The sequence below is a fragment of the Colletes latitarsis genome, unplaced genomic scaffold (genome assembly GCF_051014445.1).
Source record: "Colletes latitarsis isolate SP2378_abdomen unplaced genomic scaffold, iyColLati1 scaffold0013, whole genome shotgun sequence".
NCBI lineage: Eukaryota > Metazoa > Arthropoda > Insecta > Hymenoptera > Colletidae > Colletes > Colletes latitarsis.
The window spans coordinates 25305359-25323630 of NW_027488368.1; positions in this window are offsets into that span (position 1 = coordinate 25305359).

Genomic DNA, 18272 nt, shown 5'->3' on the forward strand with positions numbered 1-18272 from the left:
TCTCATACTTCATGGCTAGATCCTGGGCTGTTTCTGGATTGTATCACGTAGTAATGTGGTACCACGCTGAAACAGTCAATTAAACCTGGTTTCGATCAATATTTTAGAGGATAACGCAAGTTAGGTCTGGGATAGGTCTAGGATTTGTCCTCATCAGGCTCTTACTTTCGCATATTTCTCATACTTCATGGCTAGATCCTGGGCTATTTCTGGATTGGATCACGTAGTAAAGTGGTACCACACTGAAACATTCAATGAAACCTGGTCTGGATAAATATTTTAGAGGATACCGCATCTTAGGTCTCGGTTAGGTGTAAGATTTGCCCTCATCAGGCTCACAGTTTAGCGTTTTTCACATACTTGTTGAACAGATCCTCGGTTTTTTCTGGTTTGGATCACGATGTAGTGTGGTACAACATTGAAACAGTCCATTAAACCTGGTTTCGCTCAATATTTTAGAGGGTAACGCATGTTAGGTCTAGGTTACGTCTGGGATTTGCTCTCATCAGGCTCATTCTTTCGCATATTTCTCATACTTGATGGCTAGATCCTGGGCTTTTTCTGGATTGCATCACGTAGTAATGTAGTACCACACTGAAACAGTCAATGAAACCTGGTTTCCACCAATATTTTAGAGGACAACGCATGTTAGGTCTAGATTAGCCCTGGGAATTACACTCATCAGACTCATACTTTCGCATTCTTCACATACTTGTTGAACTGATCCTGGGGTTTTTCTGGTTTGGATCACGTAGTATTGTGGTACCACACTGAAACAGTCAATGAAACCTGGTTTCCATCAATATTTTAGAGGGCAACGCATGTTAGGTTTAGGTTAGGCCTGGGATTTTCACTCATCAGACTCATACTTTTTTTTTTTTTTTTTTTTTTTTGTCGTGGGGAAAATCTTCGAAAGACTCCCTCCCACCTCCTTGGGGAGAGGTGGGAGGGGTGTGTGGGATTCCCCGCGCCCGTACAACGACAGGCGCGGGACCTACCCACTAAAAATCCCACGGTGACCCTTCGGCACGCTTTGGGAGGATACCGGGAATCGCTCGAAGCATTCTTCCGGTATCCTCCCCGTGCCCGCGCTTTCGCGCCCATCCCCCGGGGGGACAATCGGTCCCCCCAGTAGACACACTGCCTCATAGCGGCGGGACGGGGCCACTCCATCCCGCCGCTATCCGTCCCGGGGCCGCGTTTAGTGGCGGCTGCGAGCCCCAACTCGCAACCGCCCGCGACCCCGTTTCCACCCCTCGGCGGCCGGGCGTTCATGGCCGCACCAGACCGCCGAGGGTGCCTCCCCTTGCGTCGGACCGGTAGGGGGAGGCACTCCTACCCTCAACCGGTCCGACCCGGCGCCGCCTGGCGGGAGGAGGGTCCCCTCAGGATCCCCCTCCCAGCCTAGGTCATCCGCCACGCCGAGGCGGCCGCCCGCGACGCCTCGCGACTGGGCGACGACCTCGGGCCACCGCACGAGCGCGAGCTTCAGCGCGTCGCTGAAGCTCCCGCTCCCTCCCCGCGGCCTCCTTCTGCAACATTACGTTCTCGCAGAAGGAGGCCACGGCCCTCCACTTCTCCTCGCTGCCGAGCATGGCGCGCACCACGCCCGGCAGCGAGACATCCCGCCCGACAACGCCGACCAGGACACGGCGCTCCCCCTCCCACGCGGGGCATACCTCCAGGGTATGATCCGCCGTGTCCTGCTCAGCGTCGCAGTGGCAGCAACGCGCCGTCGGCTCCTTCCCTATCCGGCACAGATATCTTCCGAAGCTGCCATGCCCGGAAAATACCTGTGCCAGCCGGTAGGTGAGGCTACCATGGCCTCTGTCCAGCCACTCCTTCAGGAGTGGCCGAACAGCCCCGACAGTCCGGTGCCCCGCGGTTGGCAGAGCCAGCCGCTGCTGCCACGCGAGCAACACGGACTGCCGGGCCTGGCGCTTCAAATCGCCCCAAGCAGGTTCCTGCCCGCCCGGGACCGCCCCCACCCCCGCGCGACGGTCGACGCGGTGCCGGTACATCACCGCGTGCGACCGCGCGAGCAGGTCCATGGGCGGCATCCCCATGGGGGAACCGTCGCCGCCTCATGTGACATGGTCCGATACCCGCGGACGACCCTGAGCGCCATGCGCCTCTGCACCCGACGCAGCATAGTCATGCTGCGCCGGGAGGCAGCCAGGTCGTCCGCCCAGACGGGGGCCCCGTATAGGGCCACCGACTGGACCATTGCCACATAGAGGCGACGAACTCGGCCCGCCGGGCCCCCCAGGTTGGGCAGGATCCGGCCCAGAGCCGCAACCATCCTTTCCAACCGGGGGACCAGGCAGCGGAAATGCTTCTCGAAACGCCAGTGGCTATCGAGGATCAGCCCTAGATACCTGATCTGGGGCTTTACCTCGATGTCAGCCCCACCCACCCGAATCAGAGGGGGTGGCGGATCCTGCCGAGGTGAATGAAACGCAATCACCTCGGTCTTATGGACCGCCACCGTCATCCCCATCCCCCTGATCCGGTCGACGACGCGTTGCGACCCCTCCTCCGCGCGACGCATGGCGCTCCCCCAGTGCGCCCCGACGGCCAGCACCAGTGTGTCATCCGCATAACACACCGTGCTGACGCCGTCGGGGAGGCCGGCCCGCAACACCGAGTCGTACGCGATGTTCCACAGGAGTGGCCCGAGGACCGACCCCTGCGGAACACCGCAGTACACCTCCCTCCGCATATCACCATCCCGGCCCGGATACTCGATCCACCTGCCGCGGAGATAATCCCCGACGACCGCCCTGAGACAAGGGGGGACTCGATGATATTCGAGTCCCCTCCTTATCCCTTCCCAGGGGAGGGTGTTAAAGGCATTGGCAATATCCAAGGATATTGCCAATGCCACCCCTCCCCGGGAGACGGCCGCCTCCGAGAGGGCCCTCACACGACCTATCGCGTCGATAGTCGATCGGCCCCCCCGGAAACCGAACTGGCAGTCGGCCAGACCGGGATCACCCCGCGACAGGTGCTCGACGAGGCGGGCAGCAATCACACGCTCGAAGAGCTTGCCCACCTCGTCGAGGAGACAAATGGGCCGGTATGCGGAGGGAGACTCCGCGGGCCGACCCTCCTTCCGGAGGAGGACCATCCTCGCCACCTTCCAACTGGGGGGGAATCGCCCGTCCCTCAGGCAGCGGTCGAACAACCGCCTGAGGTCGGCCCCAAGGACGCCCTGGGTCAAGACCCAAACCCGGCCGGGCACACCATCCGGACCCGGGGCCGTGTTACGAACCCCGAGCCGTCTGATGGCCGCTGCCAGCTCCTCCTGCGTGACCCCCAGCTCGGCCGTCCACTCCACTGGGACAGCCGCCGCCGCCGGAGGACGCGGTCCCCTCTCCCCAATTGGGAAGAGTGTATTGACCACGTCCTCCAGCAGCCGGGGGTCAAGACCCTCGGTGACGGGGGGCGCCCACGGGCGGAGCTTATTCAGCACCACCTTATATGGGCGCCCCCATGGATCGTCATCAAGGGTCTGGAGGAGCTCCTTCCATGCCTGGGTCTTGGCCCGTTTGATGGCGACCTGCAGAACAACCCGCGCCACGCGGTATGCTCCATACAGGTCATCAGCTGCCCTCGCTCGCGCCACGCCGTCGCCTGTACGTTGACGACGGCGCGCGCGGGTGTACTGGCGTCGGGCGCGGACAGTCGCGACTCGCAACTCCGCGATCGCGTCCGACCACCAGTACACCGCCCGGCGAGGAGAAGCCCGCCCGACCCGAGGCATCGCCGCGTCGCAAATACCCGCGACCAATGCTCCGAGCCGGGCGACCTCCTCCTCTATGCTCGGCAACTCGGGCGCTCCCTGCGGCCAAGTTGCAGCGAGGGCAGCTGCCATCAGGGCGTCCTTGTCCAGGCGCCGAAGCGCCCAGCGGCGTGGTGGGGTGCCACGCAGGCGGCCGTGTCGGGATGCACTCGCGGCGGCAGAGACCTCCATCCGGATGTACCGGTGATCGGAGAGTGTCTCTGCCCCCGCGACCACGTGCCAACCCGACACCATGCGCACGGCGTTGGGGGCGCGAATCCAACATCCACGATGGACCCCCCATATCGCCGCACGCATGTGTGCTCCGACCCCCGGTTCAATACCCGGAGGTCGAGCCCCGCCGCCCAATCGCCCAGGATCCCGCCGCGAACGGAGGTCCTGGGGGATCCCCAAGCCACCGACTTGGCATTAAAATCCCCCAGGACCAGCACCGGCCGGGCCGCGTAGCGCTGCACGCATGCCGCGACCTCGGCCAAGTACAGCTCGAACGCAGCGTGACCGCTACGGGGCGAAATGTAGCACCCCACCACAGCGACTCCCCCCCAGTCCACGGCGACGAATCCCCGACCGCGCTCCAACAAGGAGAACGGTGGGGACCCGTCGCCCCCTCCCCATACCGTCGCCACCAAGCCTTCCGCGTCGCCCACCCAATGAGGGTGATCAGGGACGCGGTACGGCTCGGCGGCGACCGCCAGGCCAACCCCCCACTCCGCGAGGACTTGGGACATCAAGTCCTGTGCCGCGCGGCAGTGGTTGAGGTTGGCCTGGAGGAGGAGGCGGGGCGGCATTAATTAATGGCCGCGCCAGCCTCCTCCCGGCCGTCCGTCCCCGTAGCACCGTCCACCTCCATGGAGGACGATGCCACCGCCCTCGGCACCGGAGCCGGTGCAGCCCGCCTCTTCCTCTCCTTCCGGGAGGGGGGGGAGCACTTCTTGCTCCCCACCCTGTGATCGGCTGGCCTCCCCAGGTCCGCACACAGCGGGCAGTGGGGGGCCGCCGAGCACTGGCTCGCACGGTGCTCTTTGGCACCGCAGCGGTAACACTGACCGCTGCGGTCCACCGGCGAGGTGCACCACTGCCTCACGTGCCCCAATTCGAGGCAGCGGTGACACTGGAGCGGGCGCGGCGCGAGGATTTCCACTCGCGCCGAAACCCACCCCACCAACACCCTCCCGGATTCCGCCACCTTACGGGCGGCGGAGAGGGGGCACCGGGCCCACACCGACCCGAGGCCGGAGGGCGACCTGCGGATCTCTCCGATCCGCAGGTCCTCCACCGGACAGTCCCCCGCCCTCGCAAGGGCACGGGACACATCCTGTGCGCTGACCGAGTCGTCCAGCCCACAAACGCGCATCTCCGTGCGCTTCGTGGGCCGGGCGACCCGGACACCTCGCTCGCCCAGCTGCTCCCGGAGCCTCTGGGCGAGACGATCCGCCTTCGCGCCGCCTTCTGCACCGGGGATCTCCAGCAAGAGACCCCCGGTCACGGCCCTCTTCGCCCTCACGGAGGCGATGCCCAGCTCTTCCAGGGAGATATTCTCCCTGGCGAGCCGCATCGCCTCCGCGAGGGTCAGGTCGCCCCCCTGCGCAACGGTCAGCGTCACCGCTGCCGTTTTTGGGGGACGACCTGGTCGTTGGCCGCCGGCGACGGAGGCGGAGGCTGCGGTTGCGAGGCCTTCCTCGCCGCCCGCTCCGCCTTCCGTCCCACCACCTCACTCCACGCCACCCCCCCTTGGGAGGGTGCTGTGGAGGACGCGACCACCGCGACCACGGGTACACCACCCCCCTTGGGGGTCGCGACCCGGGGCCCTGGTGCCGCAACGCTGGGCGGAGCCTTCACTCCGCCCTTCTTTGCCTTGCCCGACTGTACCGGAACAGGTCGGGGAGGCACCGCCTTCCTGCTGACCGCTCTTCCGGCGAGGAGCTCCTCCCGGAAGGCGGCCAGCTTGCCATCAATCATGTCCCCAATCCTCCTCAGAAGATCGTCTTCTGAGGAGGACGGGGACTTCTTCACGGGCGGAGTGCGAGTGGAGGGGCCCGCGGTGCCCCGCACCACTGCCGCCGCACTCCGCTTATTTACCTCCGCCGAGGGACGCGGCGGTGGAGGAGGAGGGAGGATGGGAGGGAGGGCCGCGCTGTTCCACAGCGCCTCTGCCCTCCTCCTCCCCTGTCGCTCCTCCTCCAACAGGAGCTGCAGACGGGCGTTCCGCCCTCTGAGCTCCCGCGCCGCCTCCCTCATTTCCTCCGCCGCGGCCTTCAGGGCCTCCGCGCCACCGCTTTTCTGCCCCTTAAAGGCGCAGGCAGCGGCGACTTTCTCCACCCGCCTCAGGGACGAGGAGATCCTCTCCGATATCTCCTCGGTCACCTCGTCCCTGAGGCAACTCAGCCTCACCGACGGGCTCATCGCCCCGCCCACCTCGACGACGGCCTGCCCCGTCCTCTTCCTCTTAGAGCCTATGTGGCTCGTGCTGGAGGAGAAGGACGAGACCGACGCCGTCTCGTCGTCCTCCTCCACCCTCCACGAAGCCGGACCTGGCGCTGAGTGGGGCGCGAGCGCCGCCACCCTAACCCCAACCCCGTCTCCGTCCTCCCCAACCGACAAAACCCGCCCCATCCCCATTTATCAGACTCATACTTTCGCATTCTTCACATACTTGTTGAACTGATCCTGGGTTTTTTCTGGTTTGGATCACGTAGTAATGTGGTACCGCACTGAAACAGTCGATTAAACCTGGTTTCGATCAATATTTTAGAGGATAACGCAAGTTAGGTCTGGGATAGGTCTGGGATTTGACCTCATCAGACTCATACTTTCGCACACTTCACATACTCCTTGAACAGATCCTGGGTTATTTTCTGGTTTGGATCACATAGTAATGTGGTACCACACTGAAACAGTCGATTAAACCTGGTTTCGATCAATATTTTAGAGGATAACGCAAGTTAGGTCTGGGATAGGTCTGGGATTTGACCTCATCAGAGTCATACTTTCGCACACTTCACATACTCCTTGAACAGATCCTGGGTTATTTTCTGGTTTGGATCACATAGTAATGTGGTACCACACTGAAACAGTCGATTAAACCAGGTTTCGATCAATATTTTAGAGGATAACGCATGTTAAGTCTAGGTTAGGTCTGGGATTTTCACTCAACAGACTCATACTTTCGCATTCTTCACATACTTGTTGAACGGATCCTGGGTTTTTTCTGGTTTGGATCACGTAGTAATGTGGTACCACGCTGAAACAGTCAATTAAACCTGGTTTCGATCAATATTTTAGAGGATAACGCAAGTTAGGTCTGGGATAGGTCTAGGATTTGCCCTCATCAGGCTCTTACTTTCGCATATTTCTCATACTTCATGGCTAGATCCTGGGCTATTTCTGGATTGGATCACGTAGCAAAGTGGTACCACACTGGAACATTCAATGAAACCTGGTCCGGATAAATATTTTAGAGGATACCGCATCTTAGGTCTCGGTTAGGTCTAAGATTTGCCCTCATCAGACTCATACTTTCGCATTCTTCACATACTTGTTCAACGGATCCTGGGTTTTTTCTGGTTTGGATCACGTAGTAATGTGGTACCACACTGAAACAGTCAATGAAACCTGGTTTCGATCAATATTTTAGAGGACAACGCAAGTTAGGTCTAGGTAAGGCCTGAGATTTTCACTGATCAGACTCATACTTTCGCATTTCTCACATACTTGTTGAACGGATCCTGGGTTTTTTCTGGTTTGGATCTCGCAGTAATGTGGTACCACACTGAAACGGTCAATTAAACCTGGTTTCGATCAATATTTTAGAGGATAACGCAAGTTAGGTCTGGGATAGGTCTGGGATTTGCCCTCATCAGGCTCATACTTTCGCGTTTTTCACATACTTGTTGAACAGATCCTGGGTTTTTTCTGGTTTGGGTCACGTAGTAGTGTGATACCACACTGAAACAGTCGATTAAACCTGGTTTCGATCAATATTTTAGAGGATAACGCATGTTAGGTCTAGGTCAGCCCTGGGAATTACACTCATCAGACTCATACTTTCGCATTCTTCACATACTTGTTGAACTGATCCTGGGTTTTTTCTGGTTTGGATCACGTAGTAATGTGGTACCACACTGAAACAGTCGATTAAACCTGGTTTCGATCAATATTTTAGAGGATAACGAATGTTAGGTCTATGTTAGCCCTGGGATTCTCACTCATCAGACTCATACTTTCGCATTCTTCACATACTTGTTGAACTGATCCTGGGATTTTTCTGGTTTGGATCACGTAGTAATGTGGTACCGCACTGAAACAGTCGATTAAACCTGGTTTCGATCAATATTTTAGAGGATAACGCAAGTTAGGTCTGGGATAGGTCTGGGATTTGACCTCATCAGACTCATACTTTCGCACACTTCACATATGCCTTGAACAGATCCTGGGTTATTTTCTGGTTTGGATCACATAGTAATGTGGAACCACACTGAAACAGTCGATTAAACCTGGTTTCGATCAATATTTTAGAGGATAACGCAAGTTAGGTCTGGGATAGGTCTGTGATTTGACCTCATCAGACTCATACTTTCGCACACTTCACATACTCCTTGAACAGATCCTGGGTTATTTTGTGGTTTGGATCACATAGTAATGTGGTACCACACTGAAACAGTCGATGAAACCTGGTTTCCGTCAATATTTTAGAGGACAACGCAAGTTAGGTCTAGGTAAGGCCTGAGATTTTCACTGATCGGACTCATACTTTCGCATTTTTCACATACTTGTTGAGCGGATCCTGGGTTTTTTCTGGTTTGGATCACGTAGTAATGTGGTACCACACTGAAACGGTCAATTAAACCTGGTTTCGATCAATATTTTAGAGGATAACGCATGTTAGGTCTGGGATAGGTCTAGGATTTGCCCTCATCAGGCTCTTACTTTCGCATATTTCTCATACTTCATGGCTAGATCCTGGGCTATTTCTGGATTGGATCACGTAGTAAAGTGGTACCACACTGGAACATTCAATGAAACCTGGTCTGGATAAATATTTTAGAGGATACCGCATCTTAGGTCTCGGTTAGGTCTAAGATTTGCCCTCATCAGGCTCACAGTTTAGCGTTTTTCACATACTTGTTGAACTGATCCTGGGTTTTTTCTGGTTTGGATCACGTAGTAATGTGGTACCACACTGAAACAGTCGATTAAACCTGGTTTCGATCAATATTTTTGAGGATAACGCAAGTTAGGTCAGGGATAGGTCTGGGATTTGACCTCATCAGACTCATACTTTCGCACACTTCACATACTCCTTGAACAGATCCTGGGTTATTTTCTGGTTTGGATCACATAGTAATGTGGTACCACACTGAAACAGTCGATTAAACCAGGTTTCGATCAATATTTTTGAGGATAACGCATGTTAGGTCTAGGTTAGGCCTGGGATTTTCACTCATCAGACTCATACTTTCGCATTCTTCACATACTTGTTGAACGGATCCTGGGTTTTTTCTGGTTTGGATCACGTAGTAATGTGGGACCACACTGAAACAGTCAATTAAACCTGGTTTCAATCAATATTTTAGAGAATTATTAATGTTAGGTCTAGGTTAGGTCTGAGATTTGCCTCATCAGGCTCATTCTTTCGCATATTTCTCAAACTTGATGGCTAGATCCTGGGCTTTTTCTGGATTGCATCACGTAGTAATGAAGTACAACACTGAAACAGTCAATTAAACCTGGTTTCCATCAATATCTTAGAGGACAATGCAAGTTAGGTCTGGGATAGATCTTGGATTTGCCCTCATCAGGCTCATACTTTCGCGTTTTTCACATACTTGTTGAACAGATCCTGGGTTTTTTCTGGTTTGGATCACGTAGTAGTGTGGTACCACGCTGAAACAGTCCATTATACCTGGTTTGGATCAATATATTAGAGGATAACGCATGTTAGGCCTAGGTTAGGTCTGGGATTTTCACTCATCAGACTCATACTTTCGCAGTCTTCACATACCTGTTGAACGGATCCTGGGTTTTTTCTGGTTTGGATCACGTAGTAATGTGGTACCACACTGAAACAGTCGATTAAACCTGGTTTCGATCAATATTTTAGAGGATAACGCAAATTAAGTCTGGGATTGGTCTGGGATTTGACCTCATCAGACTCATACTTTCGCACACTTCACATGCTCGTTGAACAGATCCTGGGTTTTATCTGGTTTGGATCACATAGTAATGTGGTACCACACTGAAACAGTCGATTAAACCAGGTTTCGATCTATATTTTTGAGGATAACGCATGTTAGGTCTAGGTTAGGCCTGGGATTTTCACTCATCAGACTCATACTTTCGCATTCTTCACATACTTGTTGAACGGATCCTGGGTTTTTTCTGGTTTGGATCACGTAGTAATGTGGGCCCACACTGAAACAGTCAATTAAACCTGGTTTCAATCAATATTTTAGAGAATTATTAATGTTAGGTCTAGGTTAGGTCTGGGATTTGCCCTCATCAGGCTCATTCTTTCGCATCTTTCCCAAACTTGATGGCTAGATCCTGGGCTTTTTCTGGATTGCATCACGTAGTAATGAAGTACAACACTGAAACAGTCAATTAAACCTGGTTTGCATCAATATCTTAGAGGACAACGCAAGTTAGGTCTGGGATAGGTCTTGGATTTGCCCTCATCAGGCTCATACTTTCGCGTTTTTCACATACTTGTTGAACAGATCCTGGGTTCTTTCTGGTTTGGATCACGTAGTAGTGTGGTACCACACTGAAACAGTCCATTATACCTGGTTTGGATCAATATATTAGAGGAGAACGCATGTTAGGTCTCGGTTAGGTCTGGGATTTTCACTCATCAGACTCATACTTTCGCAGTCTTCACATACCTGTTGAACGGATCCAGGGTTTTTTCTGGTTTGGATCACGTAGTAATGTGGTACCACACTGAAACAGCCGATTAAACCTGGTTGCGATCAATATTTTAGAGGATAACGCAAGTTAAGTCTGGGATTGGTCTGGGATTTGACCTCATCAGACCCATACTTTCGCACACTTCACATGCTCGTTGAACAGATCCTGGGTTATTTTCTGGTTTGGATCACATAGTAATGTGGTACCACACTGAAACAGACGATTAAACCAGGTTTCGATCAATATTTTTGAGGATAACGCATGTTAGGTCTAGGTTAGGCCTGGGATTTTCACTCATCAGACTCATACTTTCGCATTCTTCACATACATGTTGAACGGATCCTGGGTTTTTTCTGGTTTGCATCACGTAGTAATGTGGGACCATACTGAAACAGTCAATTAAACCTGGTTTCGATCAATATTTTAGAGAATAATTCATGTTAGGTCTAGGTTAGGTCTGTGATTTGCTCTTATCAGGCTCATTCTTTCGCATATTTCTCATACTTGATGGCTAGATCCTGGGCTATTTCTCGATTGGATCACGTAGTAAAGTGGTACCACACTGAAACATTCAATGAAACCTGGTCTGGATAAATATTTTAGAGGTTAACGCATCTTAAGTCTGGGTTAGGTCTAAGATTTGCCCTCATCAGGCTCACAGTTTAGCGTTCTTCAGATACTTGTTGAACAGATCCTGGGTTTTATCTGGTTTGGATCACATAGTAATGTGGTACCACACTGAAACAGTCGATTAAACCAGGTTTCGATCAATATTTTTGAGGATAACGCATGTTAGGTCTAGGTTAGGCCTGGGATTTTCACTCATCAGACTCATACTTTCGCATTCTTCACATACTTGTTGAACGGATCCTGGGTTTTTTCTAGTTTGGATCACGTAGTAATGTGGGACCACACTGAAACAGTCAATTAAACCTGGTTTCTATCAATATTTTAGAGAATTATTAATGTTAGGTCTAGGTTAGGTCTGGGATTTGCCCTCATCAGGCTCATTCTTTCGCATATTTCTCAAACTTGATGGCTAGATCCTGGGCTTTTTCTGGATTGCATCACGTAGTAATGAAGTACAACACTGAAACAGTCAATTAAACCTGGTTTCCATCAATATCTTAGAGGACAACGCAAGTTAGGTCTGGGATAGGTCTTGGATTTGCCCTCATCAGGCTCATACTTTCGCAGTCTTCACATACCTGTTGAACGGATCCTGGGTTTTTTCTGGTTTGGATCACGTAGTAATGTGGTACCACACTGAAACAGTCGATTAAACCTGGTTTCGATCAATATTTTAGAGGATAACGCAAGTTAAGTCTGGGATTGGTCTGGGATTTGACCTCATCAGACTCATACTTTCGCACACTTCACATGCTCGTTGAACAGATCCTGGGTTATTTTCTGGTTTGGATCACATAGTAATGTGGTACCACACTGAAACAGACGATTAAACCAGGTTTCGATCAATATTTTTGAGGATAACGCATGTTAGGTCTAGGTTAGGCCTGGGATTTTCACTCATCAGACTCATACTTTCGCGTTTTTCACATACTTGTTGAACAGATCCTGGGTTTTTTCTGGTTTGGATCACGTAGTAGTGTGGTACCACGCTGAAACAGTCCATTATACCTGGTTTGGATCAATATATTAGAGGATAACGCATGTTAGGTCTAGGTTAGGTCTGGGATTTTCACTCATCAGACTCATACTTTCGCAGTCTTCACATACCTGTTGAACGGATCCTGGGTTTTTTCTGGTTTGGATCACTTAGTAATGTGGTACCACACTGAAACAGTCGATTAAACCTGGTTTCCATCAATATCTTAGAGGACAACGCAAGTTAGTTCTGGGATATGTCTGGGATTTGCCCTCATCAGGCTCATACTTTCGCGTTTTTCACATACTTGTTGAATAGATCCTGGGTTTCTTCTGGTTTTGATCACTTAGTAGTGAGGTACCACGCTGAAACAGTCCATTAAACCTGTTTTGGATCAATATTTTAGAGGATAACGCATGTAAGCTCTAGTTTAGGCCTGGGATTTTCACTCATGAGACTCATACTTTCGCATTCTTCACATACTTGTTGAACGGATCCTGGGTTATTTCTGGTTTGGATCACGTAGTAATGTGGGACCACACTGAAACAGTCCATTAAACCTGGTTTCGCTCAATATTTTAGAGGATAACGCATGTAAGGTCTAGGTTAGGTCTGGGATTTGCTCTCATCAGGCTCACAGTTTAGCGTTTTTCACATACTTGTTGAACAGATCCTCGGTTTTTTCTGGTTTGGATCACGAAGTAGTGTGGTACCACACTGAAACAGTCCATTAAACCTGGTTTCGCTCAATATTTTAGAGGATAACGCATGTAAGGTCTAGGTTAGGTCTGGGATTTGCTCTCATCAGGCTCATTCTTTCGCATATTTCTCATACTTCATGGCTAGATCCTGGGCTATTTCTGGATTGGATCACGTAGAAAAGTGGTACCACACTGAAACATTCAATGAAACCTGGTCTGGATAAATGTTTTAGAGGATAACGCATCTTAGGTCTGGGTTAGGTCTAAGATTTGCCCTCATCAGGCTCACAGTTTAGCGTTTTTCACATACTTGTTGAACAGATCCTGGGTTTTTTCTGGTTTGGATCACGAAGTAGTGTGGTACCACACTGAAACAGTCCATTAAACCTGGTTTCGCTCAATATTTTAGAGGATAACGCATGTTAGGTCTAGTTCAAGCCTGGGATTTTCACTCATCAGACTCATACTTTCGCATTCTTCACATACTTGGTGAACGGATCCTGGGTTTTTTCTGGTTTGGATTACGTAGTAGTGTGGTTCCACACTGAAACAGTCCATTAAATCTGGTTTCGATCAATATTTTAGAGAATAATTCATGTTAGGTCTAGGTTAGGTCTGGGATTTGCTCTCATCAGGCTCATTCTTTCGCATATTTCTCATACATGTAGAACAGATCCTGGGTTTTTTCTGTTTTGGACCACGTAGTAATGAAGTACAACACTGAAACAGTCAATTAAACCTGGCTTCCATCAATATTTTACAGAATAACGCATGTTAGGTCTGGGTTAGGTCTAGGATTTGCTCACATCAGGCTCATACTTTCGCATATTTCTCATACTTCATGGCTAGATCCTGGGCTTTTTCTGGATTGTATCACGTAGTAATGTGGTACCGCGCTGAAACAGTCAATAAAACCTGGTTTCGATCAATATTTTGGAGAATAATTCATGTTAGGTCCAGGTTAGGTCTGGGATTTGCTCTCATCAGGCTCAATCTTTCGCATATTTCTCATACTTGATGGCTAGATCCTGGGTTTTTTCTGGTTTGGATCACATAGTAATATGGTACCACACTGAAACAGTAGATTAAACCAGGTTTCGATCAATATTTTAGTGGATAACGCATGTTAGGTCTAGGTTAGGCCTGAGATTTTCACTCATCAGACTCATACTTTCGCATTCTTCACATTCTTGTTGAACGGATCCTGGGTTTTTTCTCGTTTGGATCACGTAGTAGTGTGGTACCACACTGAAACAGTCCATTAAACCTGGTTTCGCTCAATATTTTAGAGGATAACGCATGTTAGGTCTAGTTCAGGCCTGGGATTTTCACTCATCTGGCTCATTCTTTCGCATGTTTCTCATACTTCATGGCTAGATGCTGGGCTGTTTCTGGATTGTATCACGTAGTAATGTGGGACCACACTGAAACAGTCAATTAAACCTGGTTTCGGTCAATATTTTAGAGAATAATTCATGTTAGGTCTAGGTTAGGTCTGGGATTTGCTCTCATCAGGCACATTCTTTCGCATATTTCTCAAACTTGATGGCTAGATCCTGGGCTTTTTCTGGATTGCATCACGTAATAATGTGGTACCACACTGAAACTTTCAATTAAACCAGGTCTTGATAAATATTTTAGAGGCTAATGCATGTTAGGTCTGGGTTAGGTCTCGGATTTGACCTCATCAGACTCATACTTTCGCAACACTTCACATACTCCTTGAACAGATCCTGGGTTATTTTCTGGTTTGGATAACATAGTAATGTGGTACCACACTGAAACAGTCGATTAAACCAGGTTTCGATGAATATTTTAGTGGATAACGTATGTTAGGTCTAGGTTAGGCTTCAGATTTTCACTCATCAGACTCATACTTTCGCATTCTTCACATTCTTGTTGAACGGATCCTGGGTTTTTTCTCGTTTGGATCACGTAGTAATGTGGGACCACACTGAAACAGTCAATTAATCCTGGTTTCGATCAATATATTAGAGAATAATTCATGTTAGGTCTAGGTTAGGTCTGGGATTTGCTCTCATCTGGCTCATTCTTTCGCATGTTTCTCATACTTCATGGCTAGATGCTGGGCTGTTTCTGGATTGTATCACGTAGTAATGTGGTACCACGCTGAAACAGTCAATTAAACCTGGTTTCGATCAATATTTTAGAGGATAACGCAAGTTAGGTCTGGGATAGGTCTAGGATTTGCCCTCATCAGGCTCTTACTTTCGCATATTTCTCATACTTCATGGCTAGATCCTGGGCTATTTCTGGATTGGATCACGTAGTAAAGTGGTACCACACTGAAACATTCAATGAAACCTGGTCTGGATAAATATTTTAGAGGATACCGCATCTTAGGTCTCGGTTAGGTCTAAGATTTGCCCTCATCAGACTCACAGTTTAGCGTTTTTCACATACTTGTTGAACAGATCCTCGGTTTTTTCTGGTTTGGATCACGATGTAGTGTGGTACCACATTGAAACAGTCCATTAAACCTGGTTTCGCTCAATATTTTAGAGGGTAACGCATGTTAGGTCTAGGTTAGGTCTGGGATTTGCTCTCATCAGGCTCATTCTTTCGCATATTTCTCATACTTGATGGCTAGATCCTGGGCTTTTTCTGGATCGCATCACGTAGTAATGTAGTACCACACTGAAACAGTCAATGAAACCTGGTTTCCATCAATATTTTGGAGGACAACGCATGTTAGGTCTAGATTAGCCCTGGGAATTACACTCATCAGACTCATACTTTCGCGTTTTTCACATACTTGTTGAACAGATCCTGGGTTTTTTCTGGTTTGGATCACGTAGTAATGTGGTACCGCACTGAAACAGTCGATTAAACCTGGTTTCGATCAATATTTTAGAGGATAACGCATGTTAGGTCTAGGTTAGGTCTGCGATTTGCTCTCATCAGGCACATTCTTTCGCATATTTCTCAAACTTGATGGCTAGATCCTGGGCTTTTTCTGGATTGCATCACGTTGTAATGTGGTACCACACAGAAACTTTCAATTAAACCAGGTCTTGATAAATATTTTAGAGGCTAACGCATGTTAGGTCTGGGTTAGGTCTAGGATGTGCCCTCATCAGGCTCATACTTTCGCATATTTCTCATACTTCATGGCTAGATCCTGGGCTTTTCCTGGATTGCATCACGTAGTAAAGTGGTACCACCGTGAAACATTCAATGAAACCTGGTCTGGATAAATATTTTAGAGGTTAACGCATCTTAGGTCTGGGTTAGGTCTACGATTTGCCCTCATCAGGCTCACAGTTTAGCGTTTTTCACATACTTGTTGAACAGATCCTGGGTTTTTTCTGGTTTGGATCACGTAGTAATGTGGGACCACACTGAAACAGTCGATTAAACCTGGTTTCGATCAATATTTTAGAGGATAACGAATGTTAGGTCTATGTTAGCCCTGGGATTCTCACACATCAGACTCATACTTTCGCATTCTTCACATACTTGTTGAACTGATCCTGGTTTTTTTCTGGTTTGGATCACGTAGTAATGTGGTACCGCACTGAAACAGTCGATTAAACCTGGTTTCGATCAATATTTTAGAGGATAACGCAAGTTAGGTCTGGGATAGGTCTGGGATTTGACCTCACCAGACTCATACTTTCGCACACTTCACATACTCCTTGAACAGATCCTGGGTTATTTTCTGGTTTGGATCACATAGTAATGTGGTACCACACTGAAACAGTCGATTAAACCTGGTATCGATCAATATTTTAGAGGATAACGCAAGTTAGGTCTGGGATAGGTCTGGGATTTGACCTCATCAGACTCATACTTTCGCACACTTCACATACTCCTTGAACAGATCCTGGGTTATTTTCTGGTTTGGATCACATAGTAATGTGGTACCACACTGAAACAGTCGATTAAACCAGGTTTCGTTCGATATTTTAGAGGATAACGCATGTTAAGTCTAGGTTAGGTCTGGGATTTTCACTCATCAGACTCATACTTTCGCATTCTTCACATACTTGTTGAACGGATCCTGGGTTTTTTCTGGTTTGGATCACGTAATAATGTGGTACCACACTGAAACAGTCGATTAAACCTGGTATCGATCAATATTTTTGAGGATAACGCAAGTTAGGTCTGGGATAGGTCTGGGATTTGACCTCATCAGACTCATACTTTCGCACACTTCACTTACTGCTTGAACAGATCCTGGGTTATTTTCTGGTTTGGATCACATAGTAATGTGGTACCACACTGAAACAGTCGATTAAACCAGGTTTCGATCAATATTTTAGAGGATAACGCATGTTAGGTCTAGGTTAGGCCTGGGATTTTCACTCATCAGACTCATACTTTCGCATTCTTAACATACTTCTTGAACGGATCCTGGGTTTTTTCTGGTTTGGATCACGTAGTAATGTGGGACCACACTGAAACATTCAATGAAACCTGGTCTGGATAAATATTTTAGAGGATAACGCATCTTAGGTCTGGGTTAGGTCTAAGATTTGCCCTCATCAGGCTCACAGTTTAGCGTTTTTCACATACTTGTTGAACAGATCCTGGGTTTTTTCTGGTTTGGATCACGAAGTAGTGTGGTACCACACTGAAACAGTCCATTAAACCTGGTTTTGCTCAATATTTTAGAGGATTACGCATGTTAGGTCTAGGTTAGGTCTGGGATTTGCTCTCATCAGGCTCATTCTTTCGCATATTTCTCATACTTGATGGCTATATCCTGGGCTTTTTCTGGATTGCATCACGTAGTAATGTAGTACCACACTGAAACAGTCAATGAAACCTGGTTTCCGTCAATATTTTAGAGGACAACGGAAGTTTGGTCTAGGTAAGGCCTGAGATTTTCACTGATCAGACTCATACTCTCGCATTCTTCAGATACTTGTTGAACGGATCCTGGGTTTTTTCTAGTTTGGATCACGTAGTAATGTGGTACCACACTGAAACATTCAATTAAACCTGGTCTTCATAAATATTTTAGAGAATAACGCAAGTTAGGTCTGGGATTGGTCTAGGATTTGCCCTCATCAGGCTCTTACTTTCGCATATTTCTCATACTTCATGGCTAGATCCTGGGCTATTTCTGGATTGGATCACGTAGTAAAGTGGTACCACACTGAAACATTCAACGAAACCTGGTCTGGATAAATATTTTAGAGGTTAACGCATCTTAGGTCTGGGTTAGGTCTAAGATTTGCCCTCATCAGGCTCACAGTTTAGCATTCTTCACATACTTGTTGAACAG